Below are 23,284 nucleotides of genomic sequence, written 5' to 3' on the forward strand. Positions count from 1 at the left end.
TACATAGCTTATTTGGAGAGAGGCAAAGATGTTAATCTCTCTCTCTCTCTATATATACATACATACATATATATATATATATATATATATATATATATATATATATGTTTTTTTTTTGTTGCTATCTTTCAATATAGCATGATGTTAGTTCTAACCCTTGTTGTTGTTTTATTGCAAAGATCGTTTTAGTGACATTGCATAAGTGCTTCTCTCTCTCTCTCTCTCTCTCTTGCGTACTCACACACTCTCTCTTTCTTCCTCTTTGTGTTTTCCCTTTTCTACTATCTTTACAACAGGGTTTGATGCTAGTTCTAACTTAAGGATCAATTGTTGTTGTAGCACTTAACACAAGGTAGAGCAGAGATTTTGTAGCTTGATTTACGGGTAAATCTACCATAATATTTTGTGGTGCCAAAATTTATTCATTTGATTATGAATTTTATTTTTGATGGGATTGATATTTTCTTTTATCTATCATTTGCAATGGATTTTGATAAGCAACGATTCAATCTTATCTTCAATAGATCACCTTATAGGTAAATTGGCCCTATTTTGTGTTGCTTCTAGTATTCGTGCAGTTATTTGGATTTTTTTTGTTAAAAGGGATTAATGGAGGTATTTTTGTTAAAAGAGATTCATGCAAGTATTTTTTTGTACATGTAGGTATTGTACAAGGTTTAGGTGAATCACATAATTCTTGATCGAATATTTTGCTGTGGGGAGTGATTCCTTTGTGCTGGATGATATGGATTTGCTGGAAGTCGATGGTTCAAAAATCCTTTGCTTTATTAGTCCTATGTATCCATTCGGATCTCCATGCCAATTGGCAATGATCCATGAAACTCTTGTGTCATATCATCCATACAACACACAATGTGTCGAGTCATAGAATATCTCAGGTGTCAATCCAATGTGCCTATTAAGATTTGCATGCCATATGGCTGCTATTCTTGTAACAACTACTCTGTAATACCCACGTTTCATACAATGTATTGAGTCAAATGAGACTCCTATTCATTATAATGAAATTTATTTTGGCAAATTTCTCTGAGTATTCTTGTGCTATTCTTTTCATTATATTTCATCCAAATGGTATAATTAAAGTGATGCCTTGAAATTGAATCTATACTTTGTGTTGATATACATAGAAAAGATGAAGAAGGGAATTGGATCATTGATATGTATGATTGCTCGTCTTGGGTACATATGCATCTAAGTATGAAAAGAGCTTTCAAGGTGAAAGCATATGCAATTGCAGATGTATCAAAGCACTGGAAGGGTAAAATTTTAGCTCTCAGACAAAGGAATGTTGATTCTCAACTTGTAACAGAGGCATTGATACAACATATATTCATGCAAAAACAAATACATATCACACCCACTATGCCCTTTCAACGAAACATTGCAAACAGTAAGTATTTGCAACTCATTGAGAATGAGAAATTTCATGATATCTATGTAACCACTTATCTCAAATTTACAGAAGTATACCCTTAGAATTGCTATAAGTGGCAAAATGTCGACAACTTCATAGGTTCTTTTAAGTGTTACCACCTCAAAATCGGTAGATTACTCTTTGAGGGGCGTACAATTAAGTAGCTCATAGAGGACATTGTTTTTTCTATGACTTGAAGTACATATTGCCCAAGGGGGGTTGATAATATGGAACCCTTGAGTCTATGCAGATACCAAATCTTAATAGCATATAATGGACATTGTGTAGTAGCAACATGTGTAGCACAAAAATTTCAGCAGACATATTAAACTCTATGAAGCCAAGCACTAGCTCAAAGAATATACATTTAAGCTGGTTCATACCAATTACAATTTTTGCACATATGTTCAAGGAACATAAGGGGTTGAGATATACCAAAAGCACGTACATCATAAAAAGTGCATTAGAGGATTATATAACAAGGATTCTAGGCAAAACTCGCACATAAAAAATTACTCACAGTCTTAACATAATGGAGTGTCGAGTCACAACAAGGGACATGGCTTTCAGGTAAAAATTTTCTCTCTTAGTTGACTATTTTCTTACTTTGGGATGGATCAACTAACTTTCCTTTCACATTACATGTACTTTGTCACACAACAGACTTTATGCCTAGTGTTCAAGTATCGTAGATGGAGGATGCTCAAGCGTGAATGGTTGTGCCTTAATCAAGAGATATGTGAAAGTGCAGCTATGGATGTTACTGTTATTTGTGAGGATTGTGAGCCCCAAGTGTTGAAAATGGAGGATGACTAGCCCTTGAGTATAATGCGCCAGGAAATTACAATGTTAATGCAAAATCCACCTTCCAACATCTATTTTAAACTAGGTGGCAGGAAAATTCGAAGCCAAAGCTGAGGATATTGTTATCAGTGGAAAGTGTGTGGCTCTACATATTTTAGAAATTGTAGTCTCCCTAAAAATCCCAACACTACAAGTTGTAATATCCATTACTTGTAAATTTTTAGATTTTTTGGCCAATCGAATATTGTCGCTTGCAAACTTGCAATATTTAAATTTTATGGTATTGACACAAAATCATACACTTACTATACACTTTCCACATCGATACATTTACATATGTATGTGAACTTTACAAAGATGTTAGGTAAAGCCATAACTAAATATCGTATGATGTGAACAACCCTTAATGGTTTAAAACTTAAGATTTTTAAGGTAGAACTAGTTTAGTTCTTGTTTCATTGTTTCATTTCACACTTTCTTTCTTCATCTCTTTACATCCACCACATCTCTCCTACTTGCTACGATGGATGCTCGCACATACTTTGACGAATGGATCTACGATACTCTCTTTGCCAGCTAGGGTGAGACGAGATATTTTTCAGGTTTTCTCTAAGAAATTCAACCTTGAAAGCATACTCTCCACACTGGATCCCTCCCTTTAGGTTTTGGAAGACTTTGTGGGCACCATTGCTACCTGCATATACTCCATTGATAGATCCGACATGACTTGGGTACCTCTTTGGAATAGCTCATGGTATTTCAAGCACGGAAGAATCACCAAAAAGTGGTGAATAGGTGTCTGGCCCAAGTGGATCCTTCGCATAGAGTATGCACTATTCCTATGGGCAATGTACTAGGTACAATACCTTTGAATCTCATGGAGTGTGATTGTGCATTGCCAATTTACCTCCTTGCATTGGATACACCCCTAGAGGAGGAGAGCAATGAAGATATAACTCCACAAGTCGTACATGGGAGAAGAGCCAATTGAAGAGCTCATAAATATTGAAGAGAAACATTGGATGGTGGTAGAGCAAGGGTTGGCTCTCATGGTGCCATCTTCTTTAGAACAACCACAAGTCGACAAACCCAACCTTGCCTCCTTAATGTCCATGATTGAAGTAGATGGCATGCAATACTTGCTTTTGTTGGATGTGCTGCAACACTTGGAAATAAAGGAAAAAGAGTTGTTTTCCATCCTAGTTAGGGATTCGATGGAAGACTTAATCGATTATGATTACATAGATATGCATCCAATGATTGCAGAGATTGAAAGATATGATGGCACAAGCTTAGATATAGTGAGTGTGAACAAAGCAGCATAGAAGTAGATTACCTCAGTTGAAGAAGATTATCTTATGCCAGATGTTGAATTCGAAGCACGATAGCATGATCTGTTTGGACCAAGGCCCTAGCTTCCTACCAAGGGGTTTGTAGATCCCTCTACCCAAAGAGCTACCTTGCTGACACACAAGGAAATGAAGATACAGGATGATCTAGAGCATGTGAGATATTTAACTACCATATATTTTAATGCAACGAAACTTGACCGTAGGTGTATCGAGTCCCCCGAAGTCCACTGATGAAATCTTGGTAAAAAATAATGCCTGAAATTGCCCTATACAAAGTCTAGCATCTATCAGAAAAGTGGCCCTAGACACTAGACTCCGGACAGGGCAGCTAGAGGTATCATTTTTTGTGAAGATTTCACCGGTGGACTCCGGGGGACCAAATGCACCCTATGGTTAAGTTTCATCTCTTTCTGCTAACTCTAGGTTAGTTGCTAATTATATTGTTTGACTTGAGTTTGTCGTTCAAGATATTCTGTATATAGATGAGTTTGCATTGAGGCAAGAAGAAGCTCATCATGCGGATCAACGGAAGGATTCAACGCTCTGAAGGAGTTCATTGGCAATCTTGTTGTAGACTTGGTGGTCTTCCATAAGAAGCCACAATAGTAGGAAACAATCATGAAAATTTAGGCTTTGACCAAGTTTGGGCCTTTTTGAGCAATACATGTGACATCTAGCTTGGAGAAGGTTGTGCTAGTCAAGCGGTCAAAAATTCTTTACTTGTTTGATCAAACATGTGGTGGAGCAATGTGCGTGCTTGCTACATTAGCTGACCTTGCTAAAGTGTTAGATCCACTTCTCTTGGAGAAAGAGATGAAGGGGGAGCGTGTCATTTTTGAAGCAAAGAAGAAACTTCTATTTTCATCAGAAGCTTGCCTCTCCTCTCCATCAATGAAAAAGTCAAGGAACGAATGAGAATTCTTGTTACTATTGGCTTTTTGTATCTACTATCACTATCAGCCAATCGCATGTATTTTTTTTATGAATATAAGATATTTTATTTTGTCCTTATAAATAAATATTTATTGAATAAATGTGTGGTTCGTATAAGTGTGACGACAATGTGTGGTGCGTGAATGACGTATTTGCATACGTTAGCATAATCTAATTTAATTATATCAACATGTAGTATTGCACTTGCGGTTGTGCATAGGCGATAATGTAACTTGTATCTGTACGTATTACTACTTTTGATGCATGCATACGTTAAATAAAAATTAAGAGTCGTGTGTTTCAAGAAACAAAACAAAAAAACTTTATTCAATTAATTGAGTTCAGTACACATCGCATGAGATATTTTATATATATATATATATATATATATATATATATATACATATATATATACATACATATATATGTACATATATATATACATATATATATATGTACATATATACACACACACACACACACACACACATATATATATATACCAATGTGGCAAAGTATACAAAAAAATTTGGACTTCCAAGATGCTATGGTGCTATAACACTCATTACAAAACCTTGCATCATTAATCTCATAACCTATGGAGGAGTCCCCTTGTCGTATCGAAGCTGAACGATCAAGTTCGTGTCTTTATTTGTGATTGTGATGCGCTTTGCATGGATGGCTGCTAGATGTGTATCATTGAACAAGTCGATGAGAAACCCCTCTATAGCCGTTTGCAGGGCCTCCATGGCTATCGCAGTCAACTTTCCTATTGGTGGACCATCACGCACTCATGGCCACAATCTTCCCAACCCTTTCAGCTCCAAGTCTTGCATAACTTCTCGAATGACCTTATGAAAAGATCTTTTCAGGATGAGAAGCTCGTAGCCGCACTCGATTCTCCTTATCTCCTGAAGGGCAACAGTGCCTAGTTTCCATCTTCTCTTCTCTGTGGTGGTCGTTGTGCTCTATGGAGAGCACCTGCTACTGTTCCACTAGAGGAGGCTCCGATATATTTTGGTATTTTAAAAATTATCCCACACCAAAATTATGAATGGACCGACAATCAAGAAATCAACATCGCAACTACTGGCCCTTAGAAACTTCGTACTACATAGACTATACATAGGCATTAGAAGTAAAGTCTGCAACAAGAAATGGCAAATTTTTGCATGTTTTTCCTATTGAAATTGACAGTGTTAGAAAAAATTGTAAGTAAGAGTTAAAAATACAATGAAGATGCACAATCAAAGTTGAGAGCAAAGGACAAGAGTAAAAATTTAATTCATATTTTAAGGGCGTGTACAACAATTTTGCACTGGGACATAGTCAAATGTCCAATGCACGAGAAGAATACTATGCCAAAAAAGATAATGTTACAAACTGTGTTCATTCCATTGGAACAAATGCATCCTTCCCTGCTTGAAAATTTCTTACAAGTTGGAAGTCCTTGGGAGTTACAGTGATGTGCTTCACATGTATTGCACACTACTGAGCATTAGTCATCAAGTCAATCAAAAAGGCCTCTGCACCACACTATAGAGCATGAAGACATTTTTTTGTCAAGTGATTAGCCACCTCTTACTTTCTGTGCAGTAGAGGTCTTGCACAATCTCATGAACAAGTCTCAAGAAGCTCGCCTTCGAAATGATGAGATCAAAAGAGCCCTGATACCTCCCGATTTCTCTTAGGGTCACTGTACCTAACTTCCACTTGCATTTCTTGTAGGGATACTGAGGAGGATCCTTGTGAGGGTAGCTTGAGGGAGCTGGGTTAGGTTGAGAAGGGGGTGTATTTGAGCTAGTAGATGCTCCAAGGGACCATATGGGACTCTGAGTGGAAGCTTATTTGCAACTACCTTAGGTCTAGCCATGTTTCCTATATAAGAGATGTGAGAACTCAATGAATAAGATAGAAAGTGAAACCCTCTTTTATATAACCCTAAACTGTAAGACTCATTTACATAGATGCACACTCTCTCTTTCTCTCTTAAACAATAAATTGTGTTCACATTGAACGCATTGTTCATCTTACTATCTTAGCTCTCTTCAAATCCATTTATTGCCTTCTTGAATCCTTGTTTCTAGCCACTTGGCATGGTTTTCTTTGGCACTTGATGCTTCATAATGCACTCTTTTAGGGACATGACGTGATTCCATTATATCTACAGTCGACTCATCAACACTTTCATTTTCTCTCTTTTACGAGAGTTTAACTTTATCCGCTCTACTATAATCCTATACCACCAAGAAAGTAATTGGATCATCGGATTGCTACCATTCACCCCTCCACCATGATTGGTTTTTCTTTGGTATACACCATGCACTATCCAATGTGAATTTTCCATCCCTTGTGTGGACTAAACTCCGATGCTCCCCTTTTCTACAAAGTATGGTGCATGTGCCTCAAGGATATACTACGAAGACACATATTACACATGAGTAAAACTATGCTCAATAGTTTATATAATTCATACAATTTTAAAATATTAACTTAGTACATATCATATAATGTGTGATATGGCTTTTGTCTCATGCTTCCACCATGTTTTCGTAGAAGCTATGCACAACATCAATAAATTCTTGCTTATCTTCATTGTTAAATACCATTTTGCAAAGTAAGGGAGCAAATTTTTTAAGATTAATCCAATCCTTAGATTTGGCCAACCTTGTTTTTCCTCCACTACTTTGATCAGCAACTACAAAATGCAACATTTTCCACCCATTGTAGTCCTACTACCTATGAACCATGACATTCCCTTCCTAAATGATAGGTGCTGAGAGAAAATTCATAGTTTTTTCTCCTCCAAAGCAAGTCTTTTTTGGCAAGTTATCAAATCTTCCTTATCTCTTCTCATTTTTTCAATCGTCTCTTGATGCTTGTGTAGCCCAATTTCTGATAGCACTCGCTCCACATTCCTACACGTTGCAATGTCTTCTTTTTCTGGTAGGTACTGAGAGAAACTTCATAGTTTTTTCTCCTCCAAAGCAAGCCTTTTTTGGCAAGTTACCAAATCTTCCTGATCTCTTCTCATTTTTTCAATCGACATTTGATGCTTGTGTAGCCCAATTTCTGATAGCACTCGCTCCACATTCCTACACGTTGCAATGTCTTCTTTTTCTCGTTACATCCTATAAGCAAAGAAAATGTATTCATATATAAGTTTCTCCATGATTCTGAAAAAAACATGCAATGAACAAATGTGAATACGATCCAATGGAATGTATTTTAAATTTTTTAAGTGTCTTGCAAGATGCCATTCAACCAAAATTGACCATACCCTTCAACCTTGAGCATCTCACCATGTTCCCAATGATCGATGATGTTTGGAATGCTTGTGTGCGTAAAGAACATCTGCAGCATCTCAAATGTTTCCTTAGAAACTTCAAATGCAGTAAGCCACCACACACGACACTCGAATTGAACACTAAAAAATCCTAGGTTGTTCTTGTTGAATTGTAAAGCTCTATTCATCAAAGTTAGACTAACTCTTTCAAGCTTTATTCCTTTGACAATCTCACTTTTATCCAATTTAATAACAAATTGCAATTTACCGTTACATTCCTCAACAGACATATTGTAGTACATTACCATTGCTGACTGCACCTTGTACAAATCTAAATAGTAGTTGTTGAGATTGGTGAACTTCACCTCATATGCATTTTTTAGTCCCAACCTTTAGTGTTTCCACACATTGAACATGCATGGGATCTCCTATCACCTCCAAAACCTTTGTATTAAGTTGCCATTGGTCCTGTATTAACTTTGAAGGTTGAGAAAGAGGCACGATTCTATTTCTCTTCAGCACATTACCAAACCCACTTCATACCTTTGAATATCTTTGAGTAAGTTATTATGCTAGTACCAGCCCTATCACAAATGGATTGTGCACCCAAAGCTGAGAACTTATTTGACACATCTTTTAATGTGAACTCAATCACATTTTTGTTCACGGCCTTAAACTTAGGATTGCTTAAAGCATTTTTCAATGTACTTTCCTTATGTACTTTCCTTCAGCAATTTATTAATACATGATCCAACCTCACCCTCACCTAGGTTCTCATTTTGAGCTATCTTCCATGCTTTGATATGCTACTTCCATTGACTGCTATTCACAATTAACTCGTTGATTTGCTTCTTCTTTCGTTTGCACTCATGTGTTAGCTTGATGTTGGACCTTCTCAAGTCATCCAATTGTGCCTTTGCATCCTCATATGAGATACCAATGTCATGGATAGTGTCCTGCATTATAATGATTTGATTGTTTTGTTGAATTATAGTGTCATTTAGCTGTATCACTTGTCCTATGAGCTGTTGTATATGAAGATGATGTGCAACAATCATATCATAATAAATTTTTATGGTTGCTTGGCAAGTTGTAAATACTTTGAATGCCTAATCATTGAGCTGCCTAGTGCAACCAAGCAACCCATTTTCACCCTCACACACATACTACAGCAAATTTGTGATTCTTGAGAAAGTTGGAGGTCTATTATTTAAGGGATTACACTACAACATATAGACCCAATAGCGACGTTTAAAGCGACGAAATTAGTCACGGAAAAAATTATCCCCGTCATCGCTATTCGCCTCGCTATTAGCGACGCGATCGATTCGTCGCTATATGCGTCGCTATTAGCATCGCTATTTACGTCGCTATTTGCGTCACTAACCCAATTAGCGACGCAAATAGCGACGCATATAGCGACGCTTATAGCGACGCATATAGCGACGCTTATAGCGACGCTAATAGCGACGCATATAGCGACGGTTGCAGAGTAAATTTGCGACGCAAATAGCGACGGTTACAGAGGGGGAAAAAAATAGGTAGTAGGGCATACAACCCTGCCACCCTTCTAGCTATATGCACTAAATATTCTTGCATAATTCATTTGCCAATGTTAGCTACGTCTAATGTCTAAAAATTGTGTATCAGATTATTTAAAAAAAACTGAATCCTTTGATTGCAAAAGCAAGATATAATTAATTCGAAAAGGTATTTCGCAAGGAGCTTTTTCATCACTTGCTTAGGCCTGAGAAGAAAAAGAGATTGTGATTACAAAAGCTAGATATAATCAATTCAAAAAAGTATTAATCAAGGAGCTTTTTTATCACTCGTTAGGCCCAAGAAAAAGAGCTTCACTTCAAGCTTTCATTATAGTCAGAACCCTGAGGTATGAATAAGTCCCATTGATCTTCTGCTTACTCCAGCTTATTCTCCCCCTTCTCAAACTCCATTTCTTGAGCTCAGATTAGTTACTGTACTCCAAGTAGATCCATGAAACAAACAAATTTCTCTTTACCAAGTGATTTGGTGAAGATATCGGCTACCTGGTCTTGTGTCTTCACATGAAGTAGATCAATCTGTCCTACAAGTATCATTTCTCTGATGAAATCGTAATGAATCTCTATGTGTTTGGATCTAGCATGATAGACGGGGTTGCTAGTTAGTATCCATATACACCTCAGGTTGTATACATAACCCTCATGCTACTCCATATATACCTCTTCAAGCAAGTCACCATTCATGAATGCATTTTTGACATCCACTTTTCATAATTTTCAGCCCTTAGAAGCCACTAATGCAATGACTATTCTCACCATTTCCATCTTAGCAACCGAGTTGAAAGTCTCCTCATAATCTAGGCTATATTGATGTGCATATCCGTTTGTAACGAGCCGGGCTTTATACATTTCCAATGAACCATCTGACTTGCATTTCTCTTTATAAACCCATTTGCTTAAAGACATCGAGTATCTCATCCTTGTACTTCCGAATGTACAGCCATGTGTATCAGTTGAAATCATCTATCCAACCGACACTAGATTCTTGCAAATTTCGTTCTGCCATCTATCCAATCGACAATAGATTCTTGGTAATAGAAGGTACACGTAGTACATCATGTAGGCTCTTCTTTCTATCGTCATAGCTGTAGCAGTCTACCTTCCTACTGGTGGGCTGTCTCACACTTGTGCCTGCTTGGTTTCCATCTCCTCTTCTTCTCTAGTGGTCATTGTGCTCTATGGGGAGTACCTGTTGCTGCACTAGAGGAGGCTCCACCTTGTACTCCAGGTGGCGGGCTTTGGCATGAGGCCTCTCCATGGCCAAGAAACGGGGACATGCTTGCTTGGTGCCTGCCATGCAAGCTCGAGGAGGGCAAGATGGAGAAGAGACAGAGGTTGGCTTCTCCTTTGTAGTTGTCCCCTCTCTTTTAGTGGATGTGCTGGCAATGGTAGTGGCAATGGCAGCTTCTCTCTCTCTCTCCCTCTCTCTCAATCTCCCTTGTGTTGATTTGTCTCCCTTCTTCTCTCTATACATCTATTCATCAACAAAAATAAAAAGAGAAGTAAATAAAAGAGAAAAACAAAGAGAGAAGATATAATAAATTTACCTCAAAGCTTGAAGAAGAATCCTTTCACGCTTCTCTCCTTCTTCTTCTTCTCCTTCACGGGTTCCCTCATTCTTCTTTGCAGTTGTCCCCTCTATTTTTGTGGTGGATTGGCGGTGGCAGTGACCTCTCTCTCTCTCTCTCTCAATCTCCCTTGCGCACGTTGATCTCTCTCACTTTTTCTCTCTATACACTCTTCATCAACAAAAAGAAAGAGAGAAGTAAAGAAAAGAGAAAAACAAAGAGAGAATAGATAATCCACTTACCTCAAAGCTTGAAGAAGAATCCCTTCGCGCTACTCTCCTTCTTCTTCTTCTCCTTCACGGGTTCCCTCCTTCTTCTTTGCAGTTGTCCCCTCTCTTTTTGTGGTGGATTGGTGGTGGCAGCAACCTCTCTCTCTCTCTCTCAATCTCCCTTGCGCATGTTGATCTCTCTCACTTCTTCTCTCTATACACTCTTCATCAACAAAAAGAAAGAGAGAAGTAAAGAAAAGAGAAAAAAAAAGAGAGAAGAGATAATGCACTTATCTCAAAGCTTGAAGAACAAAGAGAAAAACAAGGAGAGAATAGATAATGCACTTATCTAAAAGAGAAAAACAAAGAGAGAATAGATAATGCACTTACCTCAAAGCTTGAAGAAGAATCCCTTCGTGCTACTCTCCTTCTTCTTCTTCTCCTTCACGGGTTCCCTCCTTCTTCTTTGCAGTTGTCCCCTCTCTTTTTGTGGTGGATTGGTGGTGGCAGCGACCTCTCTCTCTCTCTCTCAATCTCCCTTGCGCATGCTGATCTCTCTCATTTCTTCTCTCTATATACTCTTCATCAACAAAAAGAAAGAGAGACGTAAAGAAAAGAGAAAAACAAAGAGAGAAGAGATAATGCACTTACCTCAAAGCTTGAAGAACAAAGAGAAAAACAAAGAGAGAATAGATAATGCACTTATCTCAAAGAGAAAAACAAAGAGAGAATAGATAATGCACTTACCTCAAAGCTTGAAGAAGAATCCCTTCGCGCTTCTCTCATTCTTCTTCTCCTTCACGGGCTCCCTCCTTCTTCTTTGCAGTTGTCCCCTCTCTTTTTGTGGTGGATTGGCGGTGGCAGCGACCTCTCTCTCTCTCTCTCTCTCTCTCTCAATCTCCCTTGTACATGTTGATCTATCTCACTTCTTCTCTCAATACACTCATCAACAAAAAGAAAGAGAGAAGTAAAGAAAAGAGAAAAACAAAGAGAGAATAGATAATGCACTTACCTCAAAGCTTGAAGAAGAATCCCTTCGTACTTCTCTCATTTTTTTCTTATTCGGGAGTTCCTTCCTTCTCCTTTACACTTGTCTCCTCCCTCTTCATGGATGGTGGCAGTGGGAACGGCCTCTCTCTCTCTCTCTCTCTCTCTCTCTCTTGCTTGTTTACAAACCTGTAAAATGCCATGCTCGGGTTTTGACAAATTTTTATGAAGCCCCTCTCTCTCTTGTTTTTTATTTCTCTCCATCTCTCTCTTCCTTCCCCTCCCTTCTTCTCTCTATTTCTCTCCCTCCTTCCCTCCCCACTCTCACTCAACTCATCTCATTGCAAAGACAATCAAAGATAGAAAATAAAAAGCTTAAGAAACAAAGATATTGAAAGAAATGTCACCCCACCTCTCTTTATCTCTCTCCCCCCTCTCTCTTTACTTTTCTTTATTAACCTTCTCTCTCATTCTCTCATTGTTTTCTTATTTCTCTCTCCCTCTCTCTCGCTCTCTATTTTTTCTCTCTATCTCTCTTTCTCCCTCTCTCTCTCTCTTCTTTTCACTCTCCTTCCTCTCTTTACCTCACCCTTCTTTTCTACGTCCTCCTCCTCTCTTCCTTCCCTCTCCCTCTCTCTATTTCTCTCCCCCTCCCCTCTCCCTCTCCCTCTCTCTATTTCTCTCCCCTTCCCCTCTCCCTCTCTCTATTTATCTCCCCCTCTCTCTATTTCCCTTTCTTTGTTTCCTCTCTCTTTGTTTTTTCCCCCTCTCTCTCTCGTTGTTTCTCTCACTCATCCTCTATCCCTCCCTTCATCTCTCATTTCTCTCTTCCTCTTTCTCTTTATTTCATTTCTCTACCTTTTTCTCTCTTTCTCTCCCTTCATTCTTCTCCCTTCTTTCCTCCCTCCCTCTCTTTCTATGTATCTCTTTGCAAAGAAAAACAAAAAAAGAAAACAAGATAACACAAAAATAAAACAAGAAGAGGCAATGTACCTACCTCAAAGGCTTGAAGATGAAACCCTTTGTACCTTCTCTTTGCACCTTCCCTCCCTTCTCCATTGCACACTTCTCTTTCTTCTTCATATATAGCGGCGGCGGCATGGTGATGAGCTCCCTCTCTCTCTCTCTCTCTCCCTCGCAAAGCTTTAAGCTCTCTCGCTCTCTCTTTCATTCTTTCTCGCAAATGTTCTCTCGACGAATGTTACGCTCGGGTTTTCGAAAAATTTTCCCCAGACCGGCGTCGCTATTAGCGTCGCTATTTGCATCTCTATATGCGTCGCTATTTGCGTCTCTATATGCGTTGCTATATGCGTCGCTATTTGCGTCTCTATATGCGTCGCTATTTGCGTCGCTATAAGTGTCGCTAATATTAGCGACGCAAATAGCGACGCATATAGAGACGCAAATAGCGACGCATATAGCGACGCATATAGAGACGCAAATAGCGACGCTAATAGCGACGCTTTTAGCGACGCCGCCTTTTTGCGTCGCAAATGGCCGTCGCTATTGCCCCATTCCCTTGTAGTGTTAATTGGATAGATTCCCCTATCAACCCACAAGTCCATATGTTTCAATCCCATTTACTTGTAACTCTGTAGAACCTAAGGGTTAACATTGGTATGCTAAGTTCTTTTGAATAATGGGGCATATTCAATATCTACCGCAATGTGCAACTCCTTCTTTTTTGTATTCATTTTACTTATTAATAGAAACGGGGAGCTTGCTTGGTTGTCACAAGAGGTAGAGTGGAGATGCATAGAGACGCACACAAAGGTGCCAAGGGAAAGGAGGGTATAAGTAATTCACTCTGTTAATGAAGGTTGCATAAACACAGAGAAGAGGTCACAATAGAGCCCTGAGAGAGCATAGATATGGGGGAAAATAGCTCAGAGAGTAGGGATATCCAAGGCTTTTCGTATTTTAGAAATTTCTATTTTACCTCAAAAAACATTTTTAAAAAATATAAAATTTGATCAATTGTTTTTTTTAAAATACTAGAAGCTAAAATATAAAAAATCCCCAAATTATCTTAAAAGAAACTTTTGAAATTTTATTTTCCTTGTTCTTGATTTAAAAATCAATTATCTCGTATATACTAATCTTTTTGCATTGAAAATGAAGCACCACACTTTCATAACTAACTCATTTTTGAATGTAAAATTTGGTTGAAAAAGACTTCTTGAATGAGGAGAGGGAAGGAATCTGAGTATATCTTTATAGATAATATAAAAAACAAAATGAGATTGCAAAAGTCTAGAGAGAAGAGGATTATTTTACTATTCTTCTCTTCTCTTTTACTTGTTTTAAGGAGGAGAGGGGAGGGGCCTAAAAGACCCATTTGTGAGTTCATTTTTTTTCTAATGATTTTTTGCTATCTTTTTCTCTTTTTTTGGCCTAAAATTGGATTTCTCTTGTTTTATACTTGCTTCCTAATTTTAATCTTTTTTATTTTAATGAGCCAAAGCTTTTGTTGCACGTGATGCCTCAGTCAATAATGTATTTACGATTTGCATAGAAGTGAGCTCGACTCTCTTAAAAATAAAATTACAACATAATGTTCTTTGTGTTGGCTTCCATGCCTTGGGCTTTCCTTTTTCAACTTTCTGATATTTTGAAATATTTTGCTCACCTTTCCTTTCGAGAAGAGGTTAACAACATTTGTATAGGCATATGCATAGTCTATGCACATGTATGTGTGTATACATATGTATAGTTTGTGTGCATACGCTTGGCGGCATATGTGTAGCATACATTCATGTATAGGTTACACATATGTATTGACTACACAAACTCTTAGTATACATAACACAAGTTCACAAATAGGCTATCCACATTCATATGTATAATCTATGCAAGTGAACATGTATACATATACACTATACATATATGCATGATATATGTAGGCTACACATGTGTATACATATTGGCGTATGCATAAATGTATGCATGTGTGTATATGCACATGTATGCATAGTCTATGGGTGCACATATGCTTATACATATATCAAATAATGAAATGATGAAAGAATGATGTATATAATTCATGACTATTATATTAACAAGCAACGAGTAGAGAAAAACTAAAACAAACATCAAAATAAATGTAGGTAGCTATATCTTTGAATTTTCGAAGATTCTAGGATATGGTTCTCCTACCCCTTCTTCTACTTCTTGTCCAAGGATCACTACAAGGATTTGAGCTAGTAGCGACGCCGATTAGCGATGGCAGATAGCGGCGTCGCAAATGCGATGCAAATAGCAACGCTCCACAGGGAAAAAAAGCGGCCGAAACCGAGCGCGGTTTTCATTTCGCGTTTGCGGCTTGTGAGTTTTGAGAGCGAGAGCGAGGGAGAGAGCGATCGTCGTGAGATAAGGAGAGGAAGAAGACTTGCCGCCGCCGCCGCCGCCATTGTTCGCGAAGGAGAGGAGGAGCCTTCATCGCAAAGAGGAGCCACCCCACGCTCGCCATATCTCATTGGTGAGTCTCCCTCTCTCTTTCTTTTGCTTATTTAAGGTTTAAATCACTCTCTTTGCTTGTTTAGGAGAGGAAATGAGAGAGAAAGAGAGGGAGAGGAAGAGGGAGAGAGAGGGAGAGAAAGAGAAAGAGAGGGAGAGGGAGAGGGAGAGGGAGGGGAAGGAAATGAGAGAGGGAGAGAAAGAGAAAGAGAGGTAGAGGGAGGGAGAGGGAGAGTGCATTCTCTCTGTCCCTCTCCCTTTTGCTTGTTTAATGTTTAAATCACTTTCTTTTTTGCTTGTTTAGGAGAGGAAACGAGAGAGTAAGAGAGAAAGAGAGGGAGAGAAAGAGGGAGAGGGAGAGAGAGGGAGAGAAAGAGAAAGAGAAAGAGAGGGAGAGGGAGAGGGAGGGGGGAAATGAGAGAGGGAGAGAAAGAGAAAGAGAGGGAGAGGGAGGGAGAGTGCATTCTCTCTCTCCCTCTCCCTTTTGCTTGTTTAATGTTTAAATCACTTTATTTTTTGCTTGTTTAGGAGAGGAAATGAGAGAGAAAGAGAGGGAGAGGGAGAGGGAGGGGAAGGAAATGAGAGAGGGAGAGAAAGAGAAAGAGAGAGAGAGGGAGAGGGAGGGAGAGTGCATTCTCTCTCTCACTCTCCCTCTTGCTTGTTTTATGTTTGAATCACTTTCTTTTTTGTTCGTTTAGGAGAGGAAATGAGAGAGAAAGAGAGGGAGAGGGAGAGAGAGGGAGAGAAAGAGAGGGAGAGGGAGGGAAAGGAAATGAGAGAGGGAGAGAAAGAGAAAGAGAGGGAGAGGGAGAGGGAGAGGGAGGGAGAGTGCATTCTCTCTCTCCCTCTCCCTTTTGCTTTTGGAGAGTGTTAAGATATATTGTGAGAGGGAGAGGAAATACGAGAGAAAGAGAAAGAGAGGGAGGGAGAGGGAGAGAAAGAGAAAGATAACATATATTGGAATTATAGCATATCCATGATTATGGTAATGGTATCCACTTTACTTTTTTTATGGGTACCATTACATCGACTCCTTAAGGGGGCTAAAAATTAGTCATACCATTTATAAAGTCTAATTAGGAGATTTACGATGCACGACAATAGACTTATCGATACTGGTATGCAATGTGCTTTGCCATGGGCCACGTACATTGGTGACTCTTTAAGATGGCTTAAAATTGGTCATGTCCTTCATAATGTCCAAGTAGGGGATCTAATTGTGATATGCATAATTCATTGTTTTTGTATTAGCTTTATAGGCATAACAAATTAGAAATCATGCCAACTAGTCAACGGAAGGACTAAAAGAAAATGATACCCTGGCTAATGGTCATTACGGTACTTCATCAAAATGAACCCAAAAGTATTGTTATAGAAGAAGAATCCCTTAAATTGAGTATAGGATATTTTCTCTCAGGTCTTATGACTATGAGTAGAATTGATTGAAATAAATTTTATTACTATAGTTGATAAATTTCAGAGATGGCATTAATTTTAATATCCGATCCTAGGACAAAAAAACCGGATTTCTAATATGCTTTTTGTTGAGACTAATTTATTATTAGACTAAGAGATCCTCAATGATACTCATAAATGGATTACTTATACTCAAAGCCCTCTAGTGCAGTTTTTTACAATAACCAATAATTATCTACCGGGACAAACAAATCCTTGAGCATGATACAAGGCCGAGATATAACATAAAAAAATCTCTCAACTACTATGTACAATGCAAGATTTATGGTCAACTTGCAACTTGACGTATATCTCTATAAAGCTATCCATTTAAGCCTCGTTTGCTGTAATGTAGATAAGATGGAAAACAAAGAAGGTCTTATTGTTCAAGATCGTGAGACGTATCTTAATCAGCGTATCCCATGTCCTTGCTCTCAATACAAGTTGGCAATTAGACAAAAATGCCGATTGTCTATAGAACACATACCGCGATTTGGCGAGTTTCAATTTGAGATTATTGATCAGGCGATTGCGTACTTTCAGAAAACGGTAATTTGAAGTTAATATTAATCATGCATTGTACTCGCAAGCTAATTGAAAACCATACACAATAAGATTGGGTCTTATTGGCAAATTTTCTATCTAGGGGGGTGATGTGTCAACCCAAGGGGGAGTGCACCCTTTTCGGCCAATTAGAAGAGTTCGTGGACGTGCGATGGATGGATTGCAGGAGCCAATCCACCACTCGCAAGGCCCATCTATACCGTCAATGCCAGAGCAGGCAAACAACCTTCCCAACCTACCTACAATCTTGGAGCCTGAGATGAAGGCAATGATCGATGTATTAATTCCCATGGATGTTGAGACATCTGACCCGCTTAGAGAGGAAGCATCCATACCATTATATGATGGGTGCCGAGTATCTCGGTTGAAGACATTTCTTGCACTCTTAAGTGTGCAAGCAAAATACGTTTGGAGCGATACGAGTGTGACTGAGTTATTCAGGTACCTTGCACATAGGCTTCATTGATTTTTATTTTTTACAGTATTATTGCAAACATTTGTGCTTTTTCAAGGTGTTTAATGATTTTTTTCAGGTTATTGAAATATCATATATTACCACCTGCAAATACCATGCCTAAGTCTCGTGATGATGCACGACATGTTTTACGGAAGCTTGTCATGGACTACAATAACATCCATGCATGTATCAACGACTGCATATTGTTTCGAGATGAATACAAGACTATGGAGACATGTCCAAAGTGTGGTGCTCACAGGTGTCGACAGGACTTGCAAGGGCAAACCATCCTCAAAAAGTTCTCTGACACTTTTCTCTCATCCCCCGCATAAACCACATGTTTCGCACGTCTGGCATGGCAAGCTTGACAATGTGGCATGTGCAGAATAGGTCTACGAATGGAATTCAACGAATATCAGCGGATTCGCGCGCATGGAGCCACATTGACTCTACCTTCCCAGGCTTTGCGTGAGAGCCAAGGAATCTTCAGCTCGGTCTCGCCATGGATGGTGTGAACCCATTCGGTCTGCGCTCGACTTCTTGCAGTGTGTAGCCTATAGTGCTTGTCAACTACAACATCCCTCCATGGCTTTCTACGAAGAAAGGACATCTCATCCTTAGCTTGCTCGTCTCGGGCCGCTACAAAGTAAAAAATATGGACGTGTATCTTCGTCCATTAGTTGATGAGCTTAAGATTTTGTGGGAGGAGGGGGTCACTGTGCAAGACATGAACATGCGCGATGGTCGGCGGTCAGCCAACATTCGAGCCATTCTCATGTGGACGATGCATGACTTTTCGGGATTGGGAGAGTGCTCAGGTGAGCAGACCTCCATTCTCGCTGGTAATATCTATATTTTATTTCATTCAATCAAGTATTCACTAGGTTGTGGCTCGCCTTACAGGTCTGGTTACCTCAGGTTATTATGCGTGTCCATTGTGTGGGCCACAGTTAGACTCGCGAAGGTCAGGAACCATGAAGAAGATGGTATATCAAGGACACACCGCTTTCTTGCCGGAGGATCATGAACTCAGGGAAGGTTTTCTTGGACGACCTCCAACACGTATGAACGCTGCAAGCTAGTATGAGCTAAAAATGGTAAACCTGGAATCACATCCAAATGGAATGCGCGACAGTTCTCAATTTTCTATGAGTTGCCATATTGGACCCACTTACAGGTCAACCACTTGTTAGATCCCATGCATATTTTCAAGAATGTGGGCAGCTTGCTATGGGACCACATCACAGGAAAGAGAGACACTATAGGGTCATGAATGGATTTGAAGGAGGTACGTAAGATGGAGGCACTTTGGCCGCAGTCGAGTGCTGAAGGGGGAGTGCAGCTTCCTCGCGCTCCTTGGGTTTTGTCCACCAAAGAAGAGCGCATTGTGAAGCAAGTAATCAAGTCTATCTGTACTCCGACGTATATGATGCGTTCTCTCAGGTCCGCATTTTCTAAAGATGACCAATTGTCGGGGCTAAAATCCCATGATTGGCATAAGATATGTCAGGTTTGTGAACAGAATGGATTGTAATTAGCATGGGTATTTGTCATACCAATCGCGATCACAGGATGTCTTACTCCATAAATTTGCGGGGCCATTTACAAGTTGTCGACTTTGGTGCAATGGATCTCACAGAAAGAGATTAAGACGTCCTCTATTGAATCCATGAGGCGGGGAGCAGTGGAGACGGTCTGTCTCTTTGAGAAATACCTCTCCACTAGCATGCTCACGATACAAGTTCACCTTCTTGTGCATCTTGTGGACGAAGTGGAGATTGCTGGACCTGTCCATACGCGATGGATGTTCTTCTTGGAGCGCTTCATGAAAACCCTGAAAGGCTTTGTGTGACAACGAGCTCGTCTAGAAGGTAGCATGGCGGAAGGTTGGTTGGTGTCAGAGGCGTTAGTACATATCTCACAATGGCTACCAATGGTGGAACCAGACAATGAAATGCTATGGACGCTGAAGGACGATGATAGACTGACTGGAGATGTGGTGGTTGAAAATGGGGTAGAAAAAAGAATGGATGCCTCAATGGAAGAGAAGGTGAATCGCTTTTGTATGTTGCACCATGCCTCCATGGAGACGTGGCTCACCAAGTACCAGATTGCAAGGCAAGATCGAGAGGAAGCGCGAGCTAAATTCCAACGTAGTACGCGTCATCGACTGATTCAGTATTCCAAAGGCATGGAGGAGATACCGCGGTTTATGTCAACACGATGGTTACATGGAGCCTTGATCGCAACATCCAGCGAAGGGACAGAGGAATCAATGGAGAAGTGGGAGTTCTCGAGGGAATGTAGTCCAAAGGTGATGAGGGGTTTAGAATATGTCGTATCTAAATTTTATATGCGACATCTAATTTGAGTGTTTCAATGTACAATACAAAATATATAGTGCAGCGTGGTCACGCGGACGGCATTTTCGCGTGGAGCGTATTGACAAAATGCGCTCCACAATGGACTGTGGTGTCATGGCAAGGTTTGAGCAAGAGAGCCGGCGACGAGCAACGGATCCAAACACGGTTGTGGATGAGATGGAGTATTTTGGGAAGTTGCAAAGTATTATTACGGTGGATTACCGTAGCTTCTCCATGATACTATTCGATGTGCAGTGGTTCAAAGTGGTACTTGGAGGAGCTGGAGCAATAGTTCGACGAGGTCTATTTGGATTTCTCGAAATAGATTCCGAAAAAAAATGGACGGATTTGCGCAACACCTTTGTGTTACCGGCCCATTGTGAACAGGTGCATAGAGTCATTTACTTGCTAATTGTAATACGACATGGTTTATGTCACAATGGTTTGAACTCGCTTTGTACGTGTTTGTGAACAGGTAATCTTCTATCCAAAACCCCGACAACTTCGATGGTGGTATGTTATACCTTCAACTCCTCGAAGTGCGAGAGTATATGATCAAAGCGATATACCGGGCATAGATTAAGATAAGATGCAAATAGAGGGGTCGATATTATAAGGGGTGGAGACCACTGCAAGCTTGGAGCCCGCATCGGCTAACAATGATGGAAATACAGTAGATCAAGAATTTTTTGAGAACGAGGGAGACTCGTTCTTTTGTGGTGACATGTCTATCGACCTTCCAGTGTATGCAGAGTTGTGTCAGGAGATTAACATGGGACCATAGAATACTTCATTCTTGGAGAATTGTATTACTCAATTCGTTGTTTAGATCTTCCATAAAGGTACATAAGATATGCATTTTAAGAGGGATTTTTCAAAAATGATTGATATTACTGTGCTTTGTATAGTTTAAATTGATTATTCTAACACAATTTTTTATCTGTGTAGGTGACATTTTCAGGATGAGTCGAGGGATGAGCGATGAGGAGTTTCAAGACATGATGGCACGTATGTCTCCAGACCAGCTCGCGAGATTCAGAGAGATGGCAGACTAGGAGCTATCTCGTTCTTCGTCAGGGCGCTCTGCTAGATCTGCTTCAGCGCGATCAGATGCTTTAGCTTCAAGCAGACGATCTCGACGCTCACGACTTGGGCCAAAGGGAGGGACTACATCGGGATCAGGGGGTGCTGCTATGGAGACACGGATATGGTGTCTCAGTCTCGTCGTTCAGCTAGAGCTGCGTCACCTCCAGGATTTGTCACACTTGTGGGGACGTATGCTCCAGTTACTCTGGCTTTTGCGCAGCCGTCAGCAGGTGGCACCCCTTTTGGTGGCACCCCTTTCAGTGCCACTCCGAGCGAGGTTACCTCCATCGGTACACCGGATGTACAAGGGTCTCCTGGATATGCCCAGGAGTGTGGACGGAGATGGAAGAGGACCCATCCTTAGGCAGACTCCTAGAGGTCATGGATACCTGGTTGATAGTAGGTCAGGATCCATCATCATGAATGATGAGGGGAGGAGGGTGATGGCTCGCATGAGAGAGTTGTGCCAACAAGTTTTTCGGCACAACGTCCTGGATCATTGGAAGAACATACCGGAGGGGAGCAAGGACTACATAGTAGCATCCTTGCACGAGGAGTTTCCGGTGCCAGCCGCAGTAGATAGATTCTCTACGGGCTGGATGATGGATTGCATTCGTGCATACATGTCACATAGACGATCCGACACACGCAAGGCAATCAAGAGTGGGGCTGCAAAGCCCAAGTGGTTAGATGCAGACGACTGGCGCCGAGTGAGGGAGGAGGCTACAGATTCGCCAAGATGTTGGAGTCGGTAGCGGGAGGCGGTGAGGGCACGACTCGAGGTCGGAGTGGTCCATCATCTTGGGAGTGGCGGCCACAGGACATATTTGGAGGACTTTGTAAGTTTCTCTTTTGTTTTGCTTGTTTGTTTTTTTTAAAATATTCTTTGTACTGACAATCATGTTTCTAACATTTAGCATTTTGTTTTCTTTGTAGCACTCCATTACAAATCGCGATCCGCAAGGCCTTGAGACTCGATATACAGAGAGGCACAGTCTCAATGCATTAATCGACTGATTGTATAGACGCGGCGGCCCTGTAAGTCACTCATCTTTCTTGTTCGTAGTTACTATGAGATATTTGAATGCATTATTGTATGGTGGATTGATATGTTGTTTCTTTTTCTGTAGAATCCGTTCAATGCTCCTTTGCGGCGGGACGAGCTTTCGGGGGACGAGGATTTATAGCTCGCCCTTGGATCCTCGGAGCTCACACACCTTTAGTTTTTAGTCGCCTGATCTATGTAGACATTTTCTATGTATTAGTGATATCCTTTCATGATTGTACCAATCGCATTTTATGCGATCATGTATTTATTTCATGTATTAGTTTTATGATTTCAGTATACATTCTTTTTGTTTGCAAGCGCTTTGTATGCATTAGTGCAGAAACTATTTTGTAGCTGCCCTGCCACAAATTTTTTTCCCCTGTTATCATCGCTATTTGCGTCGCAAATTTACTGGTCGTGTTGCTATTGGCCTCGCTATGTGCGTCGCAAATTTACTGGTTGCGTCGCTATATGCATCGCATTTGCGTCGCATTTAGCGACGCCAATAGTGACGTTATATGCGACACAAATAGCGACGCATATAGCGAACGCCAATAACAATGCTTTTTGCGATGACAAGGGCAAATTTTGTTGTTTGTATTTTCGTCACTTTAAACGTCGGTATAAGGTCTATATCTTGTAGTGGATAAAGAAGGTAAATCCTATTCCATGAACCCATAAGCAATTAGCAATTAGATTAGCTTAGAATAAAATAATTTGAT

At 40.1% G+C, this 23,284-nt stretch overlaps 1 long non-coding RNA gene across 1 annotated transcript; it reads right to left on the bottom strand.

The window, feature by feature from the left end:
• Window positions 1–10,957: 10,957 nt before the first annotated feature.
• LOC148013465 (uncharacterized) lies at window positions 10,958–11,636 on the bottom strand. The gene is made up of 3 exons (XR_015688864.1): window positions 11,537–11,636; window positions 11,180–11,369; window positions 10,958–11,007 (listed from the first exon to the last, which is right to left on the bottom strand). It is a non-coding gene; the product is annotated as an uncharacterized LOC148013465 (long non-coding RNA).
• Between the last annotated feature and the right edge of the window lie 11,648 nt (window positions 11,637–23,284).

This window comes from Lygodium microphyllum, chromosome 26, assembly GCF_053477565.2.
Source record: "Lygodium microphyllum isolate KBCC chromosome 26, Lygodium_microphyllum_v1.1.10, whole genome shotgun sequence".
Classification (NCBI taxonomy): domain Eukaryota; kingdom Viridiplantae; phylum Streptophyta; class Polypodiopsida; order Schizaeales; family Lygodiaceae; genus Lygodium; species Lygodium microphyllum.